The following is a 10,615-nucleotide window of genomic DNA, read 5'->3' as shown; positions in this document are numbered from 1 at the left end:
ATGTCTAAGAGCTTATATGTGCACTATCAATCCAAGATACAATCTTAACAAAGCTAACAAACCTTAAATAATCACTTACAGAGGTTCTGTATCTTGGCATTGGGGTGTAAGGGATCTTTACAGCAGGTGTAAACTCAGTAGCCTTCCCTACTTAAAAGGAAATTCTGTCATGCAGCGAGCTGCCACGCAGGAGGGTTCAAGGCTTTCTTGGGCTGCTTATTATTTGTGGGGTAAGATGATTAACTCATAGTTGCATTTTTTTGACACATGCTCAACTGGCCCTCAGCTGTTGAACTATGTGTGTGCCATCATTTCTTTCAGCACCAAGTTTGAGACAGATTTGTGTTTGTTATCTGTCTTGGGAGGATTCTGAGTGTAACTAGTATTGTGCTCATATATTATGCTCATAGTATTGTTCCTGAGCAAGCCCCTGTTTGTAATAGTCAGACCAAAGGAGGAAGTTGTGGGAGGGGACACCATTGCAATACTCCAAGATAAAAGGAGTATGAGGAATATGATCCCATCCTTATCACAGGGAAAAGTTCTAAATGACCTAAAATTCTCAGGGGTGGTTCATTATCAATCGTTCCTTTGAGCAGAACAGGTCATTTATGCTTCTTTTTTGAGTCACAATTTGTTGGGTTAATAAATGTATATTTTCTTTTAAGGGAGGATGATATCTGGTTATAGTCGTAACAACTACTGTAAAAAGAGTGTGGAAATAGTAGGAGTGCACCAAAGAAGAAAGGCTGAGTTACAATAAAACAACACATAATCAGAATAAACATGCATAGTGGTGATGTGTGATTGTGTGGGAGTAGACTGTAGACTATATTTATCTCTTTGATGACAACTTTGTTATAAAACTTCTGCTCTGAGGATATGGATATTTGATACTTCTTTCTTAGCTACCATATGACAGGTGTGACAGCATGTAGCATTTTGTGAATATGGTGATGAAAACACAGCTGATGTCTAAAGGAAACAAGTCAACCAGCCTACTGAAAGAAGATGTCTGTTGTGCATGTCTTGAGTCGCATGGAATGTACTAGCTGCAAATGGCATTAACCTTGAGCATTGCTCACAGAAATTAGAACTGACAGTATTTCAAATGGAAAAAGAGGAGTAAATCATTTTGTAGGTAAATGTTATCAGTATTCTTAGAGATAAATAATTGCCTCCATGTGCATATTGGTTCTTTGCACATTAGGTTAAAGTACTTTAATTTTGGGACAACACAGCTACTTCAAAGTCTCATATGTAAGCATCACAGATACTTTGGTAATCATACAGCGAATGTGAATTTGTGCTTGGTGAGTTGCTGAGTGGGAACTCAAGTTTCAATTTAAAATGGTAATATCAGAAATTTTCTGCGTGTATTATTCTTCTAAGCCATGTACGTTCCATGTGATCAGTGGATTTGTTTCTGTTAAAGATTTTAGTAGCTAGGGTGACTGCTCTAGTGACTTACATATCATAGAATCATAGAGTCGTAGAATTACAGAATGGCCTGGGTTGAAAAGGACCACAATGATCATGTAGTTTCAAACCCCCTGCTGTGTGCAGGGTCACCAGCCACCATACCAGGCTGCCCAGAGCCACATCCAGCCTGGCCTTGAATGCCTCCACGGATGGGGCATCCACAGCCTCCTTGGGCAACCTGTTCCAGTGCTTCACCACAATCTCAGTGAAAAACGTTCTCCTAATATCTAACCTAAACCTCCCATATTAGCTTAAAACCATTCCTCCTTGTCCTGTCACTATCCACACTCTTAAATTGCCGTTCCCCCTCCTGTTTTATGCTCCCTTCAAGTGCTGGAAGACTCCAATGAGGTTTCCTTGGAGTCTCTTCTCCAAACTAAAAAAGCCCAGTTCCCTCAACCTTTCTTCATAGCAGAGGTGCTCCAGCCCTTGGATCATCTTAGGATGCCGTGAGGGATCATGTCAAAAGCTTTGCAGAAATCCAGGAAAAAAACATCCATCACCCTTCCCCCATCCACCAAAGCCATCACTCCATCATAGAAAACCACCAGATTGGTTAGGCAAGATCTGCCCTTGGTGAAGCCATTCTGGCTGTCTCTGATCACCAATTTGTCTCATGTGTGCCTTAATATGGCAACCAGAAGGATCTGCTCCATGATCTTCCCAGGCACAGAGGTGGGGTCACTGGCTTCAAATGTGACAAATGCTTCACTGTTCTCAGAGCTCCCTATTGTGTTACATCCCTAAAAACAATGTTCAGGCTTACATGAACCCTTGTATTTTGCTTCTGTTTTCAAAGCTTTGATTAAGGGAAGCTGTGGGAATTTATTATTTTGAGCATCGTATAATCTCTAGGAAAATAAATGCTTCAGTTTTACTTGAGATCAAGCCCATGCCAAGGAACTGTTTATGAATCTGTCCACAGAAAGACATTTTCCTGCTATTTAATAATATCTAAAATTCATTTCATTGAAATGGCTTAATTCCCAGCATGGGCATTCTTACATTACTTTGCTTTTTCCCCACATTAGCTTATACAGGTTTGGAAGCAACTTAATCAAAATCAGGTTGAGTTTTCTGTTGGCATAAAGGAATTAAACACATGGGCATACCCAAATTCAACTACACTTTGTGATAATGAATATAGACTTGTTTTTTCACATGGCAGTCTCCATTCATGCATGGGTCTATAAACTTTTAAGATCAGCATAGAGTCATGTAGGAGTTTCTCCTTACCACAACCACTGTGGGCTTGGTGAATTTTTTTCACTTTTGCTTTATTTGTTTAATTGAAATATCTTGTTTCCATAGAAAATGTTAACTCTTTAGTATTACACTGCAGTTTTCTCTTAAGACAGCAGAGTAATCTGCTTAATTCAGTCTACTATGCTCATTTGGTGTGGAACACAAGAGTCACAACTTGCAAAACTGTCAGAATGGACTTTGCACCTGAGCTTTACCTCTCTAATTTGCAACATCAGTATTTGTCATGCAAATGCAATGAACTGTCATTGCTGAGAAAGAAAATGGACCACATGGTCTCGGATAGTCTTGTTTTGTCAGCTGGAACACTAGGAAGCTAGTGCTGAGATAGTTCAGTCCTACTGCAAGGGCAGCCTCACCACATCAGAGCTGCTGTCATGTGACAAAGTAATATCAAAAAGGTGCATTAATTACTGGCTACTGGGTGTTCTGGGCTTTTTTTGTTTGTTACTGTAGCGTTCAGGAGTGACAGCCTCTTACAATAGAAAAATAGATGTCAGGAGAAGGGAGATCAACAGTTTTTCCTTGACAAACATTAGTTTAGACCAGGTGAGTCCAAATAACATGTGGAATCAAACTCTATAGACTGTTAGGATATAAAGCAGGTATGATTTAATAATGAGATGTGCACAGAGCCCTGGTGCAAGGGGTTAACGCTCCAGACTTGTGTGCCATAAGGAGAAAGCATGTTACAGATATAGGTTGAACTAATACATAATCAATAGTCTCCCCCCAAGTTTGGGTACATGTTCATTAGATTCCCCTGCAGGGGCCTGCATGAGCTCATGCTTTAACTGTTTCAAGGCTCTCCTGCTCTCCCCATCCCACATTGGGATGGGGATTGAGAGTATTGGGGTTGGTTTTTAAGAGCACAAAGAGCAGTGGTACCAATAGTCCATAGTTACGGATCCAGAGTCAACGCCAGCCTGCCATCCCCAGGAATGTGCACAGCCCCTTCACAGTCCAAGGTTCAGGGGTCTGACAGATGGCTTCCTTCCTCACTGTTCCCAACAATCTCAATCCAGCTGTGATTTCATAGCCTAAATAGACTACCTGTTGCTTGGCCACTTGGGCTTTCTGTGGGGAGACTCGATACCCATTGAGTCCCAGAAAATTCATCAGACTAACAGTCCATGTTACACATGATCCCTCTGTCTCTGTAGCTATCAACAGATCATCTACATACTGTAACAAAACTCCTTTCCCCGAGGGGCATTCCCATTACTCCAAATCCTTGGTGAGGTGATTCCTGAAGATAGTTGGGCTGCTTTCAAATCCCTGGTGGAGCACTGTCCATGTCAGTTGTGTTTTCCTGCCTGATTTGGGGTTTTCCCACTCAAATAATAGCTGACTTTCAGGGTTTAGAGGCAGGCAGAAGAATGCATCCTTTAAGTCCAGTGCGGTAAACCAAGCCAATTCACTAGATAACTTTGTGAGCAATGTATGTGGGTTTGCTACTAGAAGATACAAATCCTCTACTATTTTATTAATTGCCCTCAAATCCTGTACTACATGGTAGCTTCAGACCCAATTACTAATTTCCTCAGGCAATTTCCAGATACCCCCTGCATTCCCTGGGGTTGTTATCAATGCCAGACTAAGTACTTCAATAAAAGAATCATCCTTCACTTTAAACTTCATCTTTCCTGACTTGAATTTTATTCCTGCCCCCAATCGTTCTAACAGATCCCACCCTAAGAGGTGATGTGGTGAGTCAGGTAGGTATAAGAACCGAGGTATCCCTACTTGTTTTCCCAATTTATTTCAGAGGTTTGAGGAAATAAGCCTTTTCAGGTTGACCAGTGGCCCCTTTTACAGTCATTAATTCTCTGCTTAATGGGGTTAGTTCTTCATTTAAAACTGAGCAGGCTGCACCAGTATCTATTAGAAATTCAACCCTCTGCTTGTTATTCCCTAGCTTTATCTTAACCAGTGAATCTGCTAGGGTAGATTCTCCTGGTTCCCGTCAGTCCTTTTCCACAGGAGCTTGGATCTTATTCCATGCTTGGGCTTTCTGTGGGGGGACTCGATACCCATTGAGTCCCAGAAAATTCAGCAGAATTACCCCCCCCCCCCCCCCTTTCTGCTTTCTTAGCAGGCATTCATTTTTCCAGTATCCCTTTTTCCTGCAGAGGGCGCACTGGTCCTGCTCCGGAGGCTTCCTAACTTTGTTCATCGCACCCTTTCTTGCCTCCTGCAAAGCTGCCATCAATATCTTTCTGTCCTTTCTCTTATCTACCTCCTTCGGATTGCTAAACACTCACCAAGCCTCCTCTAGAAAACTTTCCAGATTCCGACTAGCTTGTAGTTTTTGCATTTTTTTCCTTATATCCCCCGCAGACTACCCTGTGAACAACGATACTAGCTGCTGTATGCCCTCTTCAGACCTCACGTCCAAGGAGGTATGTTTTCTCATTGCATCCCTCAATCTGTCCAGGAATTCTGAGGGAGATTCCTTAGGGCCCTGCTTTGCCTCAAATAGTTTAGACCTGTTTATTGTTCTAGGGATAGCTCTTTCCACTCCCTTCACTACCCATTCTCGGTATCTCTCCAGAAGCTCCCTTCCATGTGTTGTATTCAGGTCCCAGTGAGGATTTAATGTCTTCATTCGTTCCTCACAAACTGTCCTCAATTAGGGTCTGTGCTGTTTTTAAGACTATTTGTTTCTCTGTTTCGGTCAGCTGATCTAACAGCAGCTGAATATCATTCCAATCTGGTTCATGTTGTCTAATTAGAAACTGAAAATGTCTTGCTACCTTTAATGGATCATCCTGGTAGTTTATGCAAATCTCTCTCCAGGACTCTAAGTCAAATGAAGAAAACTGAACTTTGACTAACATTGTACCTCCATCTGGCCCTATCACCTCCCTCAGCAGGGCTATTATTAACAGCTGCTGCTGTTGCCTCTGGGTCCGTGAGGCTGCTGGGGAGGCAGGGGGTGCTGAGGGCACTGGAGGAACAGGAGGATTAGGAGGCGAAGGAGGGTAATCAAGAGGAGGCACCTCAGAGGATCTCTCCCTTTCTAGTAGGGTTTCTTCGACTATCACCCCTGCTGCCCAGGGAGCCTGGAGATGCTCCAACATTTCCACGGGCTCTCTGACCTTGCCTGCCTTTATGCACTGCTGTCCGACACTACAGGATGAGCAGCAGCATTTTCCCTTGCCTCCCACTGCTACTTCTCTACAGTTAGTATGAATGGATCTTGCAGTGGCCCCATCCCACACTCTTTCTGCCATTCAGGATGGTTACAGAGGGTGAAGAACATATCTGCATATGCTACCTCATTCCATTTGCTCTCTCTTCTCAAAAAGAGCATAAGCTGTAAGATTGTATTATAATTTACAGTCCCATTCAGGGGCCACTTTTCCCCATCCTCCAATTTATACACCAACCACCACTGACTGCAGTATTTAATCAGAGTTTTCCGGCTCAGGGTTCCCCCTGGCTCCCCAGTGATATCTCACTAATGTGCCAGTATACATCCCAAAGGTGTGCACTTAGGAACCTCTTTTCCCTGTGATCCCTCCATCTTAACTCAATCTACCAAATCTAATCAAATCCTATCACACTTAAACCGCTATACCATCTTACAATAGATGTAAGAACACTTCAACCTTAATTGTGGTCTTACCCTTTGTGGATTACCCTTTTCCCAGCCAACCCTGTATGCACCTCACAATTAAGCACTTTACAGTGACCAACAATCAACAAAACAAGAACAAACACGTATTGAAAAGACAACATATATGACTTTCACTTCTTCCATCCCTGGCTGTTTCCCTTGTGGGAGGATGGAACTGCAGGTCGGGCCTCCGCACTCACCCCACAGCTATGCCGTGTCTCACACCACACTCACTCTGGCATTTCAAACAGAACCATGGCATATATCATTTGTTAAGCTTCACCAAAATTTCAGGAATAACGATGTTAGCTTTGACTCAAATCACAGTAATGGTAGCCTACAACAGATGGCAGTTTATGTTAGGATATGCAATACTATCTGTAACTATCCTGTCTTGGTTCCTGTGAAGTCCTTTGCCCTTTCTGTAGCAAGGTGTTCCCTTTTCCTTATTATGGGATCCTTTTCACCCTTCAATTCCACCCCCCACCCCCACCCCCCCTTCCCTTTAATCTAGCAGGACTTTTTCCTGCTAGATTATTTTACTTTTTCTTAATGGGTCTCAAAATAAGCTTTTTAACACAGCCCAGAACACAGTTGGCCTTACACAGTTGGAACACAAATCACCACTTGTGTTCCACTGTTACAGTGGGGTGGAATCGACTCCCCACACCCTCAGCTGGAGTTTCAGGGTCCTGGCAAACACAGGAAGCCTGACCACCTGTGAAGACTGAGGCAAAGCACTTGCTGAGTACCTCAGCTTTTTCTATGTCTGAGGAAGCCAGCTCTCCATTACCTTTCATCAGAAGGGTGAAACAGCCACTTATTCCAATACTCTGTTATAAGTTGGAGTCAAATTTTCCAGTTGAAGACTTCTGGGAGTAGGTGCTATTTTTTCCTGCTGTTTTGGAAAGAAGAAGAAAATATCATGTTCATAAAGTAACCCTGGCTTACCGATCTCTTACTGGAGCAGATGTGAATGAGAACTGTTCTGCCAATCCTAGCAGTTCTAAGCACTTAGAACCATTACAATGTTACTGCTTGTGAATAGTATTCAACATACAGTAAATAATTTATTTGAAATTAGCATCTAATTAAACATAACATTTCTTCAGACATCTATGCTGTTTGGTTTGTTTGTTTTTTAATGAATTTAGAATTTGCTTTTTTTTTCCTTTTTTTTTTTTTTTTTTTTTTTTTTTTTCCTTTTTTCCATCTGTGTTAGCAAAAGGATAAAATCATTCCCTTAATTTTTCACTACTTCTTGACTGGTATATTTTTGGATGCCTTCAAATGTTTTACACATGTAGGTGTAAGGTTGATTGATACAAAGATGATAACAGATATTCAACAGGTTATTTAAAAGGAAAAACTCACCAATATGGATATCTCCACTGGGAAATGCTGAGGCAATCTCCACCAAGGAGCAATCTCCATGAGATGCTGCCTTAGTGGTGGTCAGCCCTTAAATGAGGTCTAGAGGAGGTGGAGTCAAGCTCCACCCCTTCCAGGAGCACAGCTAAATTACTCTCACCTGTGCTCCCACAGCTGACCTGACACTTGCCTCAGCTGATCAGAGGTTCAGGCTGTGATTACCAATTTGCCATACAGTAGGTCAGACCAGTTAATGAATTCTGTTGTTCTGGTTTTGTTTGCAAATTATAACAAAGTTAGTCATGATGGGATCGATTAGTATTCCCTGTACAAAAGGTAAATTGAATAATACTTTGAAACAACGCACAGGTTTGGCAGAAGGGATTCCCAGGTATTTTGACTTATTTTGACTTAAGTGTAGCCTATAGAATAGTAGAACCATAGAATGGTTTGGGTTAGAAAGGACTTATTTTGTTCCAACCCCATGTAATAGGCAGGGACACCTCATACTAGACCAGGTTGCACAAAGCCCCATCCAGCCTGGCTTTGAATGCTTCCAGGGAGGGGGCATCCACAACCTCGCTGGGCAACCTGTTCCAGTGTCTCACCACCCCCACAAGTAAAGAAAGTCTTCCTAGTATCTAGTCTAAATCCATCCTCTGCCAGTTTAAAGCCATTTCCCCTTGACCTGTTGCTACATGCCCTTCTAAAAAGTCCCTTTCCAGCTTGCCTGTTGACCCCCTTCAGGCACTGGAAAGCTGCTATAAGGTCCCCCAGGAAACTTTTCTTCTGCAGGCTGAAATGCCCAAACTCTTTGCACCTGTCCTCATAGGGATGATGCTCTAGTCCTCTGATTATCTTCATGGTCCTCCTCTGGACCCACTTCAACAGCTTGATGTCCCTCTTGTGTTGGGGGCCCTAGAATTGGACACAGTACTCCAGGTGAAGGGGAAGAATCACCTCCATTGACCTGTTGGCCATGCTTCTTTTGATGCAACTCAGGATATGGTTGGCATTCTGGGCTGTAAGCACACATTGCTGGTTCATGTTGAGTCTTTCATCAACCAATACCTCCAAATCAATCTCCTCCTTGAGCTGCTCTCAAGCTATTCTTTGCCCAGCCTGTATTTGTGCTTAGATTGCCTCAACCCAAGTGCAAAAACTTCCACTTGGCTGTATTGAACTTCAGGAGGTTGGCATGGGCCCACCTCTCAAGCCTGTCCCAGTCCCTCTGGATGGCATCCCTTCTCTCTAGTACATGAAGTGTACCACTCAGCTTGGTTTCATCTGCAAACTTGCTGAAGGTGTACTTGATCCCACTGTCCACGTCACCTACAAAGATGTTAAATAGCACTGGTCCCAGCACAGATCCCTGAGGAACACCACTCATCATCAGTCTCCACTTGAATATTGAGCCATTGACTGCAACTCTCTGAGTTCATCAAAACCATTTTTCTCCAGTTTGGTAACAAGGATGTCATTCAGGATGGTATCAAACAAAGAGGAAACAAAGAGGATCATAGAATCACAGAATGACCTGGGTTGAAAAGGACCATAACAATCATCTAGTAGTCTTCAGTGGTGTTAAGGTCCAAAGACTGCATGAAATAAATATGTAACATTTGAAGAATACATTTTGTTATGTCACTGTTGTTAACATTCACAGCATCACACGTAGCATACATATACCTTCAGAAATGTCTGCAGAGACAAACAGCTGCTCATCTAGCTGCCTTATGAGAGGGTGCAATTCTTTTTATTAGCTGGACGAGAAAAATTCAGTGATTCCAATCCGAATTCTGCAGCACAGAATTCCAGTAGCAGAAAGATGCATCTGTGACTGACACATTAGTCCCAAACAGAATCACACTCATTTTCCCTATACCAATATGATAGGCAAGTTCAAACATCAGCATGCAGGGGTGCACAAAAGGAAGGCCTGGTCTGTATGTCAGAAGGCTGTATTAAATTGACCAACATCTTCAGTAGTTTTGATCAACAGAGTTCTTGTGAAATCCATTTGAAAGGATAAAGCTATGCTCCTTTATAGCGTAAATCCACTAAGCGTCAAGTTTTGGCTACAGCTTCTGAACTTCATAGCTATTTATCCTACCATGTTAGGTCCAGCATTAACATGATTAAATCTGTCTGGTAGGATGACTTTTTAATGACTCTTCTACATTTTGGAGATTCTCCTACACTCCACCAGGCAGATAAATAAATATCTTACATTATCAGTGAGTATTTGAGTTACTTGACTGAAACAAGAATCTGTAAAAGAAAATGTGTACTTATAACAATTGTCTGAAAACTAGAATAACTAGGAGGCTTCTATTTCACTTACAGAGTGCTACGCTTGCTCACTGTGTCTTTTGTTCTGTACTTACCAAGAAGCTTCTAAATAATTAAAATCCTTTTGCAAAAATTTTATGAAACATCTTCATAATAGAATAGCAGATGACAAAATGCAACAAAATGTAAATAACAAGAAGAAAAAACATATTTTTTGCAGGCTTGTGCTGTGATTTGGTGGCGATGTCTTTGTTTTTGTTATTGTTGTTTGTTTATCTGTTTGCTTTTGTTCCAGAGAAAGAAGGCACTGATAAACGAATAGAAGATTTTTGAACAGAACTGTTGCTCAAAGACAACTCAGCAGTGTTTACTTGGCAGTATATCTGAATAGGAGCAAACTCCTAGTTGCTGGTTCTGGCAAAGAAATCAGAGCTTTTCCAGTCTGCAAATGGCAGAATACCAAAACATTCTGAGCCTGTGTTCCCAAATACAACAAGGAGTTTCTTTCATTAATGAAAGATAATAGCGGTATATAGGATCTACATTTCAGATTTTCTGTCTAGTGTGTATAATACTGTTACTAGA

This window comes from Excalfactoria chinensis, chromosome 1, assembly GCF_039878825.1.
Source record: "Excalfactoria chinensis isolate bCotChi1 chromosome 1, bCotChi1.hap2, whole genome shotgun sequence".
Lineage (NCBI taxonomy): Eukaryota > Metazoa > Chordata > Aves > Galliformes > Phasianidae > Excalfactoria > Excalfactoria chinensis.
Note: the sequence above shows the minus strand (reverse complement) of the source record.